The sequence below is a fragment of the Narcine bancroftii genome, chromosome 12, assembly GCF_036971445.1.
Source record: "Narcine bancroftii isolate sNarBan1 chromosome 12, sNarBan1.hap1, whole genome shotgun sequence".
NCBI classification, from domain to species: Eukaryota; Metazoa; Chordata; class Chondrichthyes; order Torpediniformes; family Narcinidae; genus Narcine; species Narcine bancroftii.
The window spans coordinates 21,001,348-21,018,628 of record NC_091480.1 but is presented as its reverse complement, the minus strand read 5'-3'; the positions used below and the strand labels follow the sequence as shown (position 1 = coordinate 21,018,628).

Sequence of the window (17,281 nt, the reverse complement as noted above, 5' to 3'; positions counted from 1 at the left end):
GGGTCATTTACAGTTGTTAACCTTGTCGTGATTCATCTTGTTACCTGTTGTGGCTTTCCATGAACCTTTCTTGAAAATCCACAATGGTGCTGGACCCTTGTGACATTTTTTGTGTTGCCAGGTCAGTGCAGAAAACCAAGTTTTTCACTGTATCCCAGTACACATGACAATGAAGAATTCAATTCACTTCATCTTTAGGATCTGAGAGGAAATATAACTTTATCTGGTATAAAAAGTTTTAGGAATAGGCTATCAATTGTTTGAATGATTAAAGGACAAAATAAAATTATTAATTGACTTAATAAAAAAATATGAAATTAATAGAGAAAAATCACTGGATGTGTCATAAGTTGTTCTTTTCGCTCAAAACATTACAATTATTCGTGTGGTCTCGGATCTCAAAGACACAGGTGTGCTATTTGCCAATTGACAATAGGCCAGTGCATTCTGTCGAAATGAATCAAGGCTCTGAGCAGCCTTGACGCTATCTGTTTTTTTAAAATTGAAATCAAAATAATTTGGAACCTGGATTCCATACATTTGTTACAAATGGACTTGATGGTAAATGATAAATATTCATCTAATTATTTGTATATTCAAGAACACGTTTTATTCAAAATCACAATGACTTGTAAGTAATACATCTTCAATTACATTCCGCTGGGCGCTCTAATGTAAAATGCATTTGATACCAATAGTGTGCTTTCACCGATGTTATTATTTAGTGCATTCCAAGGAGTCTTAATGTGACCGGTTCAAGTAGTAGCCCTGTGCCATTGATCTTGATGGCTGCTCTTTGATTAAATTAGGCATTTTGCACTGGCTTATTGTCAATCAGCAAATAACACACCTGCGTCCTTGAGATCTGAGACCACACCAATAATTCTAATGTTTTGAGCTCAACGAACAATTCATGACACAACCAGTGATTTTTCTACACTAATTGCAAATTTTATATTAATTGCCAACAAATTATTTTATTCTGTCTGAGAGGCATGGTTGGCCTAACAGTTAGCACAATGCCTTTACAGTGCCACCAATCAGGACCAGACCGGGGTTTGAATCTTGCGCTGTCTGTAAGGAGTTCGGATGTTCTCCCAGTGTCTGCGTGGGTTTTCTCCGGACACTCTGGTTTCCTACAACCCTTCAAAAATATATTGGGGTGTAGGTTAATGGGCAGCATGGACTCGTAGGGCTGAATTGGCCTGTTACAGTGGTGTATGTCTAATTTTTCAAAAAATAATTCAATTGATGAACCATTTCTAGAATCTTTTACCAATTAATTTTTAAAAAATCATATATTTTGATAATCAAATTAAGAATTTTTTGAAGTTAACATTGAGATATTCATTTAATGTTTAGATGTTGGTTATCATATGAGCTCTTTGAAGTTTCATAGTTTGATAATAAGTCACATTATATTGCATTGCATATGTTAATTTTATTATATGACATTATTTCAATATGTATATAGATTTATTTGTGTGATTAATATGCATATATATATATATATGCATAGTTGTGATACCGTATATTTCAACGTACAAGTCGACCCCCATTTTTCAGGCTGTCTGGGCCTCCCAGGAACAACCCAAAAAATTTTAAAATATCCCAATCACAAGTAACAAAGCTGTAAATTAAGTAAATGAATAAAAGCCTTGGCCTACCAGGCAGCAACAGCGATGACCCACGGATCTGGAGCAGCGACCTCATGTTCCAGGCAGGAGCAGAAACCTCGGCCTACCAGGCAGCAGCGGCGATGGCCCACAGATCTGGAGTGCCGACATAGTGTTCCCAGAGGGAGGAACCTCAGCCTACCAGGCAGGAGCGGTGACAGCGACCTCAGGGTCCCAGGTAGGAGTGGCGCCCAGCAGGGTGGAGGTGTCGGGGGGCGGCGGTACCAGTGGTGGGGAGGTGCTTCCGGCATCGACTTACACACTAAATTAACATCAGTCTTTTTTTTGGTGACTTTAAGGACTCAAAAGTATATCCGGCATATAAGTTGACCCCCCCCCCCCCCCCCCCAATTTTTGAGAAATTTTTTTAGGGTTTCACAACTCGATTTAAAAGCTGATATTTTTTTTCTGGTGAATTAATTTAACTTGAAAAAAGTCCAGTTCCCCAAAAATACTCAGTCAAATAATTTCCATTTACAAAATACACAAACAAAATTACATGTTACTCCCAAAAAAAATTTTGGTCAAAGAAGTCAGAAAAAAGGTGATGAATCAAATAAAGATTAATGGGATGGATCTTAAAAGATGAACTATCCAAATGCTGGTAGATTCTGTCCCTCAGCATTCCCTCCAGCAATTTTCCAACCACTGACGTCAAGCTCACTCACCTGTAGATGCCAGACTGGTCCTTATTGCCCCTTTTTAAATAATGACATAAAATTAGCCACCCTTCCACTCTCCCAGCACGTCACCCAAGGCCAAAGATGTTGAAAATATCTCATCTAGAGCCTCTGCTATTTCTTCCCGAGCTTCCCAGTTCATCAGCCCTATGGATTTGTCCACTTTAATATGCTTCAACGCTGCTAAAACCTCCTCCCTAGTGGTTCCAATTTGGCATAGGGATTACTTAAAATGGTATGTGAGTGGAAAGAAAAAGGGTGCGCACCACTGATTTAGAGTGTATCTTAGACTTGACCATCAGATTCTTTCTGTTCCATGAATCTGTGGGTGAGTTGCTGTTAATGTCCAGTTTCAGGAGGAGCTGACAACTCAGACAGCAACTTCCTGATTTTCATTTTCATCTGCAGATGTGCCCTTGCAAAATTGTCTGCCAAATTTGCACCTTGATAGTCATGAACACTAATAACTCACTATTATTTGTCCTGTAATTTCTGGCCTATTGCTTTTTTTAGATGTCTTAGATGATGGTTGATTTATACCTGAGGATTCCCAGATTTTTGGTCTTCTCATGAGAAGGTCAAACCTGTGAAATTCCTAATAATAAGTTAGTGCACAGTGCTTCCTGGAATTTGTCATGCTGTAATGAATGTTGAAATCAAGCATGCTGACTTTGCTTTCTAGTCGTTACTTTTCGAAAACTACAGTCTCTGGTTTTATTACCACAAATGCCTTGCAGTCTTCAGGGATGAAAGTTTCCCCTGATATATATGTTGGAGTTCTTTTACGTAAGCATGAGATAAAGGACTGGACTATGCACACTCAACTAACTGACATTAGCCTTTGACTCGACATTCCAAAGGCTATTAGTGAAATGGCTTTGTTTGTTGGGCAGTAAAAGCCAAAACTTACTGTAATTATCTTGTTTATGAAGAACAGCATTTCTGTGATATGGTATGAGGAGTACCCTCCCACATAGGTGATAATGGAGTTAGTTTTGATGACTCCCTTCAATATTCCAGCAAGTTGTGAAAACAAAGTTGTGCATCGAAAGATACAAGAAGTAAAAGAATGTAGGATAATTTAATTGAATAAGTAAATATTGAATTAAATTAAAAAAGCTATTTTATAGCAACATGTTCTAGATAATAAATGTTAGGCATAGTTTAGTTCATTATAATTATTTACACCAACTATATTTAACGCCACAAAAATTGCATAAAATTAAATTCGATTTATCAGATAAATGTTTTAGATGTGGTGAAGAAATAGGAACTTTTTTTACATTCTACTTGGTCATGTTCTAAAATTAGAACCTTCTGGGTGGATTTAGGAAAGTTTCTAGAACAGATTACTGCTATTGTTTTTCCACAAAATCCAGATTTATTTTTATTGGGGAACATAAAAGGAATAAGACCTAAATTAAAGTGATAATTTTATCAAGTGAAATTTATTACAATAGCTTTAATGGTGGCAAGGAATTGCATTGCAGTGACTTGGAAATCGGATGTACATTGAGGTATGGAAAGATGGAATATGGAAATTCAAAGTTGTATACCTTTGGAGAAAATTTCATATAATTTAAGAAATAAATATTCTACTTTCTTACAAATTTGGATCCCGTATATCCAAAGTTTATGGATAAATATGTAAAAATGTATTTCTGGCCTCTTAAGACCTGTAATAATCTTCTTCCCTGAAGCCACTATATAAATACTGTAAGATCCCAATGTGTGAGCCGATCATTTGTACAATCCAGGATAATATTATTATTCTCTTTTTCTTTCTCCTTTCTTCTATAATTTTTTCCATATAACTATACATTATATCTATTTATAATATTATGTTTTTTTAGTGGAGACAGTATGGGGGGGGAAGGTGGTAAAATCACCATGTAATAATTTCAAATCTAATCAAATTTTGCTTTTATAAAAGTATATAATTACACGGATGGAAATTTTTAAATAAAATATTCAAAAACATGCTCTAGAGCAGTGGTTCTCAACATTTTTCTTTACACTCACAGACCACTTTAAAGTAATCCCTCTGCCATCGGTGCTCTGTGATTAGTCAGGGATGGCTTAAGGTGGTCTGTGAGTGGGAAGGGAAGGGTGAGAATCACTGCTCCAGACCCAATTGTTACTGAAATATTTAGCTTGAGAAAAATTGTCATTGGCCCATTTCCTTTGGAGTGATGAAACCGTGCCCATAACGAGTCCATTAGGTCCGATTAAAACAGTAGTTTTCAAACATTTTTCTTCCACCCACAGACCACCTTAAGCCATCCCTTACTAATCACAGAGCACCTATGGCGTAAACTTAAAGTGGTACGTGAGTGGAAATAAAAGGTTGGAACCACTGCTCTCGAGAATGATTAATGGACTATTTACTCTTTGGCCTTCGATTGTGTGGGGCTCGGACAAAGAAATGCAAGGTGCAAAGCAGACAATTTTCAGGATGTCCTGCAAGCCAGTCCCAGTTTATCTGGGTGTGTCTGCATCCAGAAGGTCATAAATGGCTCTCTGAAACTATAATTCAGAGCCCCCTGTATTTTTGCACCTCTGCAATCAGCTGAAACAATACAGCATAATTAAGCAATTTGACAATGCTCAATGATCCATCAGTTGAACATTGTGATATATTGACAGTTGCGTTGCATAATTTACCATCAATAGCATTTCAGAAAATTGTTACGTCCATAGAATTCCATGAACTTTCCCACTCTGTATAAAAATTGTCCGCTATTGCTCTTTATTGCTTGCACTTTCCCACGGTCCCTTTATAAAAGTTGATTTAGGTCGGCACAACAACAATAGAGACTGAAGGGCTCATACTGTGCTGTACATAAAGCTTAATTATGTTATAATTAAGCATGATTAATTTTGTTCCAATATAAGATCATAATACATTGATCAGGATTTAGGGCAGGTCCACCTTCGCTCAATGTGTAATAACGTCACCGGTAGAAGGAAGAACAGTCTTAACCCTGGGAATGACTCCTTGCAAGTTTGAACATGTGCAGTGTTCCAATTAAGAGTGGTCAAGTGTAAAATGCAAAAACCTCTCCTCATTCTTATCCTGGGACACTGAACAGCCGATGAGGTGGGACTCGAGTGTAAAAGGGGCCTTAGCCTCATATAATCTTGTCGATCTCTATCAAGTCTCCTCACATTCTTCAATGTTCCAAAGAGATCATTACATAAATAGAAGTCCAACGTGCAATGAAGTCGTCATTTAACATCTTGTGATTTCTGACTTGCAAAGATCCCCTCTGTGGGGAAAGGTCAGTTGTCCACTGTATGATGGTTTCCTCATAACTGATGCAGTGCTAGAGACCAAACCTGTGGAAGTTTTTACCACCTGCTTTTAGCCTGATGCAACAACTGTGAAGCAAAAGTAGGCAGAAACCACGCCACTTTGTTTGATCACACTTCAGACATTCCTCATATTTTTAAACAGAGACAGCTCAGTCTGTCAGTTCTTCTCAAAAATCATCTGTGATTATCTAAATGCACTATATATTTCAGTTAATTACAAGCAAATTTATGACAATGTGACAGATTGCAGGTGGTAGAACTAAAACAGGCAGACTGCAATAATAAAGCTGGCCTCTATTTGAAGAGTCAGATGGAAATACATGAAGAAACAGCATTCATTAAAGATTCTCTTCAGTTGAAAAAGGAGGGTACAAATCTATAATGATCTGAAGGCAATCCGGAGCAGTCAGCTATTTTTTTTAAATAACTGAATTTATTTTTCATTGGAAAAGCTGATGAAAGTCCTTTTTCAACAACAGTGATTGAAAGTTGTCCGTGAGATTTCTTTTGAAGTTAACAAATTCTTTTGGGGAAATGTTTGAGATCCATTTGCACAATGAGTTCATATCACCCCAGTGACCTCCTTTCCTAAATAGATAGAACAAGGCACAATTGTTCCCAGATTATTGGAATCATCTTTCAATGAATGCAAATTTGTCACACACGATCATGAACAGCAATAAAAATAAAAGAAAAGCAACATGATAAATTGCGTTGTATTGCATGAATGATTTTTCTTTCCTTTTCAATCATTTTATTAAACAATACAGAAGGAGAATAGAATACAGAATCGAAGAGTAAAAACAAATATCAATATATTGCAATACAATATATAACATTATAACATATTGAACAATATGGTCCCTTTCTTCTCAATTTGAAATATTCAACAAAGGGAAAAAAAATTGTTAAAACCCCATTTAACCTCTGAAATAAACAAAAAAATAAAACAGCAATAACAAAAAAAGGCTGGGCAGCCTAAACTGAGAATTCACTACAAACTATCAGTACAAACTATTTATCTGTTCCTTACCAATAAAATAAACAACAGAAATCTAAAACAATCTGGAAGGTAAAAGCAAAATACAGATGAATTCCTATGAAAACAGTTTATAAAAGGACGCCAAGTCTCTTCAAACTTAACGGAGGTATCAAAAATGCAACTTCTAATTTTTTCTAAATTTAAACATGACATAAGTTGAGAGAGCCATTACATCGAAGTAGGTGAATGAGGATCTTTCCATTTAATAAAATGGCTCTTCTGGCCAACATTGTAGTGAAGGCTACAACCCGGTGTGCAGAAGTGGAAACTCGACCCATCTCTGGAACTATAATTCTTAAAAATAGCAATCAGTGGATTAGGTTCCAATCTAACACCCAGTAGAATTGACAATGTCTTGAAAAGATTGGTCCAATACTTATCCAATACAGAGCAAGACCAAACATATGTGTTCATGTGGCCACTTGTGCTTTATACAAAGGACTAACATTAGTAAAGATATGGGCCAATTTATTTTTCGACATATGAACCCAGTGTACCACTTTAAACTGAATCAATGCATGTCGAGAACATGATTAAGAGGTGTTAACCCAGTGGTTTTCAGCCATTTTCTTTCCACTCTCATACCACTTTAAGTATTCCCTATGCTCTGTGATTAGTAAGGGATTGCTAAAGGTGGCATGTGAGTGGAAAGAAAAAGTTTGAAAACCAATTATGTTATAGCTAATTGGTCATTGCTAATTGACTTGCTATGTGCACGGTTCCATAACTCCAAAGGAAATGGGCCAATGACAATTTTTCTCAAGCAAAATATTTCAGTAACAATTGGATCTAGACCAGTGATTCTTAATCTTCCCTTCCCACTCACATACCACCTTAAGCAATCCCTTACTAATCACAGAGCCTCGATGGCATAGGGATTACTTAAAGTGGTATGTGAGTGGAAAGAAAAAGGTTGAGAACCATTCCAAAAATCTTTTCCCAAAGTTCCTCTGGGAAAAGTGACTGAAGTTCCAATTCCCAAGCTCCTCTAATTTTATTGACTCTAAAATTTCTTATATATGGAATAATAATAATGCTAGGTTGAATAAATTTCATTTGAGAAATTAAAGAAAGATGATGGTATGGCTTTACCAAATTTTAACTTTTATTATTGGGAAGTTAATATTTGATAGATTATTTTCTGGGTATATTATTCTGACAAACACCCTCATTGGACAGATTTGGAATGGAAATCTGTACAGAAGTATTCACTAACTTACTTTTACAATTTTTAAGATTAGGATTAGTAGACAGACATGGATTTGGTTTCAATTTCACAATTCTTTTATTTAAAAACTTTTAGTTAATGAAGAACTATTTACCTCAATTATTTTTTCTCATCATCTGTAATGGATCAAGCCTTTTTTTTCTGGAAAAGCAAAGGAATTGTCTATTTTTCAGATGTTTATAGACAGGTTTAATATCTCTTGATTTTTTTTTAGATATTTCCAAGTTTATTGAATAAGATATTACCTAATTTACCTACATCAAATCAACCTGATTTCATTTGAATCCTTCCCCTAAGGGTTTAATAGGTAATATTTACAATAATTTAAAGTTGAAATCTATCTCGCATGAATGATTTTTAACAAGACATAAAATACTGAACATAATTTTAAATGCTATTTAATAAAGAAGGAAGAAAGAAAATTTTCAGCAATTCATTTATGAAGCAAATGCTTTATTTAGTATATTATCCTTCTGCTAAGATTCCTTTCCCTTACATATTTCTTGGTCTAGCATGAAGACATCCAAATTTGTCTTGATCACCTCTTAATAAAGGTCAGTTCTTCTCTGTACACATAGAGAATACACGATTCATGTTTGTTTCATTTTGAAGAACAGACCTTGATCCTTTTAGAAGCTTTACTTGAATTATTCCTGTAGTTCTGTGCAATCTTAATACTGTTACTTGTTTTCTTTTACTATTCAATTTGGAAAAAATGCTGGAATGTTAGAATCCAGCTCAGTGGAATTATGCTGTTGCACGCACCATTTAAGGTGCCTTCATTCATTTATTTTAATGCAAGATCAGAATTGTGTTTTGAAATCTTCCATGGAGGCCAGCAATACTGCATTACAGAAACGCTTTCAAAATGAACAATTTTATTTGCATAAATTGTTAGAATGCTGTTTTGGTGCTTTATATTTTTTATTTCATGTGGAACCACACAGACATGAAGAGGCAAAGAGGGAGGTTTTTGTTCTGGCATTATTCAAAATTGAACAAACAACAATGGGATCTGATCTCGTGTAGTTCTGGGCTCCAAATAGTATGAAGTTGAGAGCTGACTGTGAAGAACACTTCCAATAAACTGCTTAGTGATGAGGGTAGGTGGGGGGGGGGGTGTGGTATCAGGTGAGTGTGAGACAGCTGCGAATTGTTGATGTCATTGCATTTATTGCATGGGTGATGAGTGGTGGATGCAATTAAGAATATAGACGATTCTTTGGTTCCAGGTGGGAGTATTCCACTGCCTGAGGCTTTAGCCCCATTTAACACAACTACTCCTGACTGGTAACTTCCTATCAGAAGTTTTAAATCTATCAAATGAACAGCAGAGTTGGTGGTTAGAATCCATCTGGTTTCCAACTGGTCTTCAAAGTTGGGTTTGTGTCAGTTTTTCCTGCTACATTGGTTGGCATAAATGCCATCCTCCATTCAGTATGCAGTAAGATGGATGAATAGATTCACTAATTGGGTCCTTCGAACCTGAAAGCATCTTCTCAGTGGATAAGTGCAAAGGTTTAGTCAGGTAAATGCATTTTCCAAATTATTTCAATATACAAAATATGTTTTTTAGGGATACTGGGCAATGATCATTGTAAATCTTATGGCAGGCAAAAATTATACATCATTTATATTATATTTTTAATTTATTACTACATGACAATAAAAGGAACCCTTCAACCTTTGTTTTTTTTAATCTTTAAGTTGGTTATCATTTCATTTTGGCGTTAAGATTATATTCACATTTTGAAAAGGTTTTGAAGTAGTTTTGAGGTATTTTATGATTTCCATATAACCATATAACTGTTTACAGCGTGGAAACAGGCCATGTCGGCCCTTCAAGTCCACGCCGGTTCACTTGAACAATGCAACAGATTCACTTCTTCCTGTAAATGGTTCCCAGATTCAATTTCGTTTTATGTCAGCCACAAATTTAGTGAATTATTGGCCATGTCTACATTTGAAAAGTATTTAAAAAAAAACAATTTACGACAATTCTTTAATTTCTTAGATATTTGAATCTGTTGAGCACATTGCAAGACAATGTTAGTGAAAAATGGATGGGATTTTTGCATGAAATCTACATTTACTCATGAAGGAAAATAAAATCCTAATTTATTGCAGTGCCACTGTTAAATATTTTTAGGGGTCCAAGCTCCACAATTGCATGTGGTTATCGGAGTTGTTTTTGGATAGGTGGGTGAGCAGCTGCTCACTGGAATTTGTGACGATCGAATTGGAATTTGCTGGCACTAGAGAGATCTAGATCAAAGACACTGTACGGATGTCAAATACGCCATTCATACTCAGCAAGTTAGTATCCTAATGTATGGATCGTGGATGCTGATTGTTTGTTTCCACTACATTATCATACATTATTATATTTAAATATTTTTATCAAATAATTCAAACTGTCATTTTCAACTACATTTTTTCACACCCAGTCCCTTGCAAGGATTCTTTTCCCTTTTACAATTACTCTTGTCTCCGTTGCATCGTTTCCCAAGATGAGATCTTCCTATCCAGATCATATGAAATGTCTGCCTTCTTCCCCTCCACTAACATCAACTCAGCCCTCACCTGCATCACCTCCACTTTCTGCTCTTTTGCCCTGGCCCCCTGTGCCCCCAGACATAACAAACACAGGATTTCCCTTGTCCTTACCTACCACCCCACCAGCCCCTGAATTCAACACATTCTCCTCAGTAATTTCCACCCACTACTAGACACACCTTCCCCTCTCCTCCCCTATCTGCCTTCTGTAGGGACCGCTCCCTCCATGACTTCCTCATCCATTCATCCCTCCCCACCTCACCAATCATCCCCACCTCCGGTACCTAAGGCTGCAGGAAGTGCCACACTTGTGCCAACACCTCCTCCCTCACCATCATTTGGGGCCCAAAACAGTCCTTTCAAGTGAAACAACACTTCGCATGTGTATCCGCGGAAGTGATCTTCTGCATCCAGTATTCCCTTTGAGGTCTTCTCTACATCGGAGGGACTGGATGCAGACTTGGGGGGTGCTTCGCTGAGCACCTTTGCTCAGTCCGCATCAGTGACAGGGATCTACCTGTGGCCAACCATTTCAATTCTGCACCACACTCCCATGCTGACATGTCTGTCCATAGCCTCGTGTACTATCCCACCAAGATCACCCTTAAATTGGAGGAACAATACTTGATGTTCCATCTGGGCACTGTCCAACCAGATGGCATTAACATCAACTTCTCTGGATTCTGCTAGGCTACTCTCCATTTTCCCTTCCTCCCCTTTCCCTTTGTCTTCTTTCTTCCAGCTCCCCACCCCCTTCCCTCTCCATTCACTGAGCCATCCCTCCTCCCCCTGCTTGTTGATGTACCCTCCCTCCCTTATACACCTTTTACTTCCTGCCTTTGGGACTGTGCTCCTCCCCCTGCCCCACCCCCCTACCATTTTGTTTGGGCGCCTGCTGACATTTGTTCATACCTTGATGAAGGGTTTAAGCCCAAAACGATGGTTATGTATCTTTTTCTTTGCTACATAAAATACACAGTTTGATCTGCTGAGATTCTCCAGCATTGTGTTTTTACTCCAATCTCTGCAAACTTCAAGGTTTTACTTCTGAATTTATTTCTTGTTCAGCTCAATTATCTACACCTTATTGCAAAGAAATAGCATGACTCATGTTTTGCTTGTCATTTCCAATTATTTTATTTGTTAGTCCCATTTGTTATAGGTTACATGACTGTCACCAATCCCTGAATCAGGTTTCACCTACAAATAAAATCAAATGAGTCACCAAAACTTATCTGCTAAATGCCAATGTGATATCTTGTGGCGCTTGGGGCTATAATGTACACTATATTCCCACAATATTTCTGAAGAAGAATTGTAATATTGAGTTATCCTTACTTTTGGAGAAGTGTTAACATACTAGTGTACAAATATTTATACACATAGAATCAGAATCAGGTTTATTGTCATGAATATGTGTCACAAAATTTGTTGTTTCGCAGCAGCAGTTTTGTACATTAAAATTGCAATAAATTTCATTTCCATAAATAAAAATAAATTAGGGTAAAAATTATGTATTATCTGTGGCCCATTCAGAAATCTGACGGCAGAGGGGAAGAAGCTGTTTTTGTACCATTGGACATTTATCTTCAAGCTCTTGTCCCTCCTTCCAGATAGTCACAGTGAGAAGAGGGCATAGCCTGGGTGGCGAGGATAGAGGCTGCTTTCTTGGGACACCACATCTTATAGATGTCCTTAATGAAGTGAAAACCATTGACCATGATAACGATGGCCGAGGTCACAACCCTCTGTAGCCTTTTCCTGTCCTGCACATTGGCACCTCGATTCCAGACAATGGCACAACTTTGAAAGCCCACCTGTAGAAATTTGCAAGAGTCTTTGGTGACAGCCATATCTCTTCACACTCCTCCTGAAGTATAGCGGCTGGCAAGCCTTCTTCATGATTGCATCAACATGGAGGCCCCAGGACAGATCTTCAGAGATGATGACACCCAGGAATTTCAAGATCTTAACCCTTTCCACTGCTGACCCCCAAATGAGGACTGGTTTGTTTCTCATGATTTCCCACCCCTCATGAAGACCACAATCAGCTCATTAGTTTAGCAAATGTTGAGTGCAAGGTTGCTTGTGATACCACTCAACCTGCTGGCCTTTCTCCTTTCTATGCACTTCCTCATTGCTGACTGTGATTCTGCCATGACCGTGGTGTTATTGGCAAATTTGTAGGTGGCATAGCCACGCAGTCAAGGGTGTAGTGGGAATTGAGCAGTGGGCTAAGTACACATCCTTGTGTTCATCGTCAGTGAGGAGGAGGATGTTGTTACCATCCACACTGACTGTGGTCTTTCGATGAGGAAGTCAAGGATCCAGTTGCAGAGGGAGGTGCAGAGGCCAAGGTTTTGAAACTTGCTGACCAGTACTGAGGGGATGGTGATGTTGAAAGTTGAGTTGTAATCGATGAAAAGCAGCCTGATGCACAATTTGCAGTTGTCCAGATGATCCAGGGATGAGTGGAGAGCCAGTGAAATAGCATCTTTAATGTAAATACATGGCCAACATTTAAAATTCTGAAAGGATAGATAGGAATAGCCTAAATGTCCAATATTACTTAAGCTAAAATATAAAAACAGAAGCAGACTATTTGTAACACAGATGGTTTGAGGACCTTGAATTCCTCAAAATGCATACAATGTAGCAACTGTATGTGAAATGCCTTGACAGATCTGATAATATGCTAAATACCTCCAAATACTTTTGCTTAATTTTAGAAATGAATAGATGCAAAGTGGTGGAACTGGTGCTGAGATTCCTGTAGAATCTCAAAACTTCAGAATCCTGGAGGTCCCCAGACAATTCCATTGATTTTTTTTAAAGAAGATGCATTCTGTCGGCTTGTGGCATTGACAATAAAAATTTCTTTGAGCATCTTGCCCATATGAGAGTAAAATCAAGCTGATTGTTCATTTTGTGAGTGTCTCTCTTAAATACATTCTGAATGGTTCCAATGTATTTTTTTAAATCAGTAAAGGGAAGATCACCATTTTCAGCGTTTAATTCTCAAAAAAGAATGAACTGCAGCAGTTTACACATGGAAGTGTTTTACACTGCCCATCAAGGAATGGTATTTGGTGCAAAGGGACCAGCAGAGAAAAATGTAGCTGGATAAAGTACCTGTGATTAGTTCTGTAGTGTTGGGCAGGTTGAAATATTAGAACGAAAATAAGAAGTGAAGAAGCTCTGCTTGGTGCCTCCTTCAGTGTTGACAGCCCTCAGCAACCATTCCATCCCAGGTAATACTGCCAGAATGTTTTATTTCAATCTTAGAGAGGGTGAGCAGGTCTGTTCAGCTCTTCCAAAGGCAGATACTTGACTTAGGTTCTATGAGATATTCTCCTGCGAGAAAGCATGTTAACAGGACATTCAGCCCACCACATCCACACTGACCAGAGAGCACCCATCTATATTAGTCCCTTCTTCCTATACTTGGCCTGTAGCCTTCTATGCTTACTTAAGCAAGTAAGATTCAAGTGCATGTCACTGACATTCCTTTCACCACTGTCTCAGGCAGTGCATTATCAGTGTTAAACAGGAAAGGCTCCAGACACAGTGATTGCAGTTTAATACACAAAAGTGCTGGAGAAACTCAGCAGATCACGCAACGTCCATAGGAAGCAAAACTATTTAACCAATGTTTCAGGCCTGAGCCCTTCATCAAGGTCTGAACAAAAAGCAGTCAGGCGCCTGAATAAAAAGGCTGGGGGTTGAGGGAAGAAGGGACAAGGGGAGGAGCACCAGGCCAACAGGTAAGAGGACATACATAGATGGATATGGATGTACCTTGAAGGGCTCAAGCCCAAAACGACGGTAATATATCTTCACCTCCTATGGGCGCTGTGAGACCGGCTGAGTTTCTCCAACATTTCTGTGTTTTCTATACTTGCTGCTAGGGAAATAATGCAAACTTTGTAAGCGAGCCAGCGATTACAGAAGCGTCTAAAATATTTTCCACTGAATGGATCGGTGATGAAACATTGAAGGCTAATTCAAATTCAGACAGTTGGTCTTATTTACTATTTTTTTTTATCACCAGGCACCCAGCTGAAAATAAATCCCAAAAATTTAAGAATATATTCTTGTAGCAAAAAGCAGGCAGGTGTCTGAATTAAAGACTGGGGAGAGAAAGGGAGAAGAATGGGAAGGGTAAGAGTTCAGACCTACAGCCAAAAGGTATTCATTGGATATGATATGTGGAAAGATGAGAAGTGATTTTGGGCCTGTGAAAGGAGACAGAGGGAAAAGGGAAGACAGAGAGAGATAGAGCTAGAAGGGGAAGAAGATGGGGGTAGGGGAGGTGGGGTTCTAACAGAAACCAGAGAAGTTAATATTAATGCCTTCTGGTTGGAGGGTGCCCATATGGAAGATTTGTAGATGGCTTCAGTCAGGCAGTGTATGCAACCATGGACAGATATGTCAGCAAGTGAATGGGATGGGAATTGAAATAGCTGGGAGATCCACGTTATTGTGGCAGACAGAGCTGAGGTGCTCAATGAGGCAATCTCCCAATCTCTCCGATGTAGAGGAAAGCATAATGGGAGCACCAGATGCAGTAGATGACTACTCCAGATTCATAACTGAAATATTGCTTCACTTCCAAGGACTGTTGGGGCCCCGAATTGTGGGTGCAAGTATAGCATCTCCTACGGTCATGGGGTAGGTCCCAAGGGGATGATTGGTGGGGAGGAAAGAGTGGACAAGAGTGTCACAGAGGGAGTGGACCCTGCGGAAGGTAGAGAGGGGAGAAGAGGTGAATATGTGTCTAGATGTGGGGTCACATAGTAGGTGGCAGAAATGGCAGAGGAGGATATATTGGAATCAGATGCTGATGGGGTGGTAGGTGAGGATAAGGGGAATCCTGTCCTTGTTGGATATGCAGGTGAGGGCTAAATTAATGGTGGTAGAGGGAAAGCCATGTTGTTTGAAGAAGGAGACATCTCTGATGATCTGGCATCGAAGACCTCATCCTGGGAGCAGATGTGATGGACACAGAGGAATTTAAGAGAAAGAAATGATATCCTTACAGAGAACAGGGTTTGAAGAGATGTAGTCAAGGTAGCTGTGGGAGATGGTGGGTTTGTGGAAGATTTCTATCGAGACATTGTCTCTTGAGATGGAGATGGGGAGATCGAGAAAGGGGAGAGTGTTGCTAGAGATGAACCAAGTGAATTTGAGGTCAGGGTGGAAGTTGGCAACAAAGTGGATGAAGTTGACAAGCTCATCATGGGTACATAAGGCTACATAAGGCAACACTGAAATAGTTATCAAGGTATCAGAGAAAGAATTGAGGGGGCCTTATCTGTGTTGGCTTGTAGCATGGATTACTCCACATAGCTAACAAAAAGGCAGGCATAGCTGGGGTGAGGAGAAGCCTGCGGTTGGCAACAGGCGTTGCCTGGGGGACAACACTGCTTCCGTATTGGACTGGGAGTGACACTGGGTCGCACTGACATCACTTCCTAAGGCCAGCGCGCCCCTCGCAGGAAGTGAGTGGTCTCCTCGACCAGCGTGAGGAATTAAAAATAAAGTTCAGTTACTCGTTCACCTCGTGCTGGTGGACGTCTCTCATTTCGGTAGCACTGCCATTAGCAGATGCTACAATACCAAACATATTATATTTATTTACATTTTAAATTGTCAATATGCATCAACTTTTCATTGCCAAACATTCTATCAACAATAAGTTTGAGAGGTAAGTACTCAGGGCATAGTCCCACAAGTTTTGAGTAGCAGGAGGACTCCATGCTGTGGTCTTTCTCCATGCATCCTTTGCAATGGCAACGCCAGCCAGTACATACCTCAGACCAAGTTCCTGCACCTTGGAATGTGCTGGTCTACTATATTTGCAAGTACAGATAATCGAGTTAATGTTTTTATAAAACTTTGTCACAAATAACTATCTTCTCTGTTGGTGTTTAAAGCATCCAATGGCAATGGTAATCTATCCAAGGTATATTATTGAGCATAGGTTAAATAAAGTGTATTTGGTTCAGGAAAGCAAATGAAAGAAAATAATATGTTGTTTTTCACTGTGAGGCACAAGAACAGATCAGATTATAAATCTGTGAATATGTTGCTGTGTTGATAAATAACAGCTTTTGACATGGAGATTAATCCACTGGAGGGAGCTAACAATAGCAGTCTTTTTCTTCATTGTTCCTTCATTTGTTTTCAAGACATGGAGACCAGATTTCCAACTTGCTGCCAGTGAATTAATGCAAACTTTCCAAGTGAGCCAGCGATTACGGAAACTACCAAAACGTATATTTGGTTACATAATCGTTACTGCTGTTACATCATCTGATCTTTAATTGCATCAGCTCAATCTATTATTAAATATGAACATAACATTACAGATTTTTCCACACCCCACCCCCCCCCCCCTATAAAAACCCTAAAACAAACATCTTATCGTTTGAGGCATACACATTCTGGTTGTTGGAATTGCAACTTTCCTTTGAATTTTCTTAAAGAGCTGTTCGCAGTCTCTCTGGGAACTCAAAGCACAAAATTTTGCTGCACATTCCAAGGGATTACATCATTGTAAGGACTGAAAATATAAATGGATAATTTTATTCATCATTTGAAACAAATGCATCGACCAGCTTTGATTATGGCCATTGTGCAGATTAATGCCCTACGATTGACACGGGGTCCTAGTAACTTTTAAAGCATGCAAATTTCAAGGTCATTAGTGAGTGTTTAACACCAGATGGAAAATGTACCCTATATTGGCATCAGAAAACAGTCTGTCAGCATAGAAGCATTG

The 17,281-nt window shown here is 38.7% G+C and overlaps 1 long non-coding RNA gene across 1 annotated transcript; it reads right to left on the bottom strand.

Moving 5' to 3' along the window:
• Positions 1-6,604: 6,604 nt before the first annotated feature.
• On the bottom strand, positions 6,605-17,037 carry LOC138747248 (uncharacterized). Its single transcript, XR_011347391.1, has 3 exons — positions 16,939-17,037; positions 14,296-14,401; positions 6,605-7,007 (listed from the first exon to the last, which is right to left on the bottom strand). It is a non-coding gene; the product is annotated as an uncharacterized lncRNA (long non-coding RNA).
• Positions 17,038-17,281: the final 244 nt, after the last annotated feature.